This window comes from Arachis hypogaea, chromosome 20, assembly GCF_003086295.3.
Source record: "Arachis hypogaea cultivar Tifrunner chromosome 20, arahy.Tifrunner.gnm2.J5K5, whole genome shotgun sequence".
Classification (NCBI taxonomy): domain Eukaryota; kingdom Viridiplantae; phylum Streptophyta; class Magnoliopsida; order Fabales; family Fabaceae; genus Arachis; species Arachis hypogaea.
Window position 1 is genome coordinate 98822959 of NC_092055.1, and position 2842 is coordinate 98825800.

Genomic DNA, 2842 nt, shown 5'->3' on the forward strand with positions numbered 1-2842 from the left:
TATTATTTTTCTGTGCCTTCTTCTTTGTCATATGAGCAGGAGCAAGGATAAGAACATTCTTGTGGAAGCAGATCCAGAACCTGAAAGGACTCTGAAGAGAAAATTAAGAGAAGCTAAAATACAACAATCTAGAGATAACCTTTCAGAAATTTTCGAACAGGCAGAAGAGATGGCAGCCGAAAATAATAATAATGTAAGGAAGATGCTTGGTGACTTTACTGCACCTAATTCCAATCTACATGGAAGAACCATCTCCATTCCTGCCATTGGAGCAAACAACTTTGAGCTGAAACCTCAGTTAGTTTCTCTGATGCAGCAGAACTGCAAGTTTCATGGACTTCCATCTGAAGATCCTTTTCAGTTCTTAACTGAATTCTTGCAGATATGTGATACTGTTAAGACTAATGGAGTAGATCCTGAAGTCTACAGGCTCATGCTTTTCCCTTTTGCTATAAGAGACAGAGCTAGATTATGGTTGGATTCTCAACCTAAAGACAGCCTGAACTCTTGGGATAAGCTGGTCACGGCTTTCTTAGCCAAGTACTTTCCTCCTCAAAAGCTGAGCAAGCTTAGAGCTGATGTTCAAACCTTCAGACAGAAAGAAGGTGAATCCCTCTATGAAGCTTGGGAAAGATACAAACAGTTGACCAAAAAGTGTCCTTCTGACATGCTTTTAGAATGGACCATCCTGGATATATTCTATGATGGTTTATCTGAGCTATCAAAGATGTCACTGGACACTTCTGCAGGTGGATCCATTCACCTAAAGAAAACGCCTGCAGAAGCTCAAGAACTCATTGACATGGTTGCTAATAACCAGTTCATGTACACTTCTGAAAGGAATCCTGTGAATAATGGGACGCCTATGAAGAAGGGAGTTCTTGAGGTTGATACTCTGAATGCCATATTGGCTCAGAATAAAATATTGACTCAGCAAGTCAATATGATCTCTCAGAGTCTGCATGGAATGCAAGCTGCATCCAACAGTACTCAAGAGGCATCTTCTGAAGAAGAAGCCTATGATCCTGCGAACCCTGCAATAGCAGAGGTAAATTACTTAGGTGAACCTTATGGAAACACCTATAACTCAACATGGAGAAATCATCCAAATTTCTCATGGAAGGATCAAAAGCCCCAACAAGGCTTTAATAATGGTGGAAGAAACAGGTTTAGCAATAGCAAGCCTTTTCCATCATCAACTCAGCAACAGACAGAGAACTCTGAACAAAATGCTTCTAATTTAGCAAATCTAGTCTCTGATCTATCTAAGGCCACTATAAGTTTCATGAATGAAACAAGGTCTTCCATTAGAAATCTGGAAGCACAAGTGGGCCAGCTGAGTAAAAGGATCACTGAAATCCCTCCTAGTACTCTCCCAAGCAATACAGAAGAGAACCCAAAAGGAGAGTGCAAGGCCATTGACATAAGCGCCATGGCCGAACCTGTGAGGAGAGGAGAGGACGTGAATCCCAAGGAGGAAGACCTCCTGGGACGTCCAGTGACCAATAAGGAGCTTCCCTCTGAGGAACCAAAGGACTCTGAGGCTCATCTAGAGACCATAGAGATCCCATTGAACCTCCTTAAGCCCTTCATGAGCTCTGATGAGTATTCCTCTTCTGAAGAGAATGAGGATGTTACTGAAGAGCAAACTGCCAAGTTTCTTGGTGCAATCATGAAGCTGAATGCCAAATTATTTGGCATTGATACTTGGGAAATTGAACCTCCCTTGTTCATCAATGAACTAAGTGATCTGGATCAACTGACATTGCCTCAGAAGAGACAGGATCCTGGAAAGTTCATAATACCCTGTACCATAGGCACCATGATCTTTAGGGCTCTGTGTGACCTTGGTTCAGGGATAAACCTCATGCCCCTCTCTGTAATAGAGAAATTGGGAATCTATGGGGTGCAAGCTGCTAAAATCTCACTGGAGATAGCAGACAGCTCAAGAAAACAGGCTTATGGACAAGTTGAAGATGTATTAGTAAAGGTTGAGGGCCTTTACATACCTACTGATTTCATAGTCCTGGATACTGGAAAGGAAGAGGATGAATCCATCATCCTAGGAAGACCTTTCCTGGCCACAGCAAGAGCTGTGATTGATGTTGACAGAGGTGAAATAGTCCTTCAATGGAATAAGGACTCCCTTGTGTTTAAGACTCAAGGATCTCCCTCTGCAACCATGAAGAGGAAGCAGAAAAAGCTTCTCTCAAAGCAGAGTCAACCAGAGCCCCCACAGTCAAACTTTAAGTTTGGTGTTGGGAGGCCACAACCAAACTCTAAGTTTGGTGTTGAACTCCCATATCCAAACTCTAAGTTTGGTGTTGGAGAGTCTCAACAAAGCTCTGCACATCTGTGAGGCTCCATGAGAGCCCACTGTCAAGCTATTGACATTAAAGAAGCGCTTGTTGGGAGGCAACCCAATGTTTATCTAATTCTTATTTTTATTGTTTTTCATGTTTTCTTAGGTTCATGATCATGTGGAGTCACAAAATAAATAAAAAAATAAAAAACGGAATCAAAAACAGCAGAAGAAAAATCACACCCTGGAGGAGCATCTGTCTGGCGTTCAAACGCCAGAACAGAGCATAGTTCTGGCGCTGAACGCCCAGAATGGGAGCATCCTGGCGCTGAACGCCCAGAACAAGCATGGTTCTGGCGTTCAACGCCAGAAATGGTAGCAAATGGGTGTTGAACGCCCAAAATGGCCACCAACCTGGCGCTGAACGCCCAGAGTTGGGTACAAAGGCATTTTTACATGCCTAATGGGTGCAGGGATATAAATCCTTGAACACCTCAGGATCTGTGGACCCCACAGGATCCACTCAGGATCTGTGGACCC

At 43.2% G+C, this 2842-nt stretch overlaps 1 non-coding gene across 1 annotated transcript; it reads right to left on the reverse strand.

Annotated features, from left to right (window-relative positions):
- Positions 1-565: 565 nt before the first annotated feature.
- Positions 566-673, reverse strand: LOC112787419 (small nucleolar RNA R71). The gene has a single exon (XR_003194834.1). It is a non-coding gene; the product is annotated as a small nucleolar RNA R71 (small nucleolar RNA).
- Between the last annotated feature and the right edge of the window lie 2169 nt (positions 674-2842).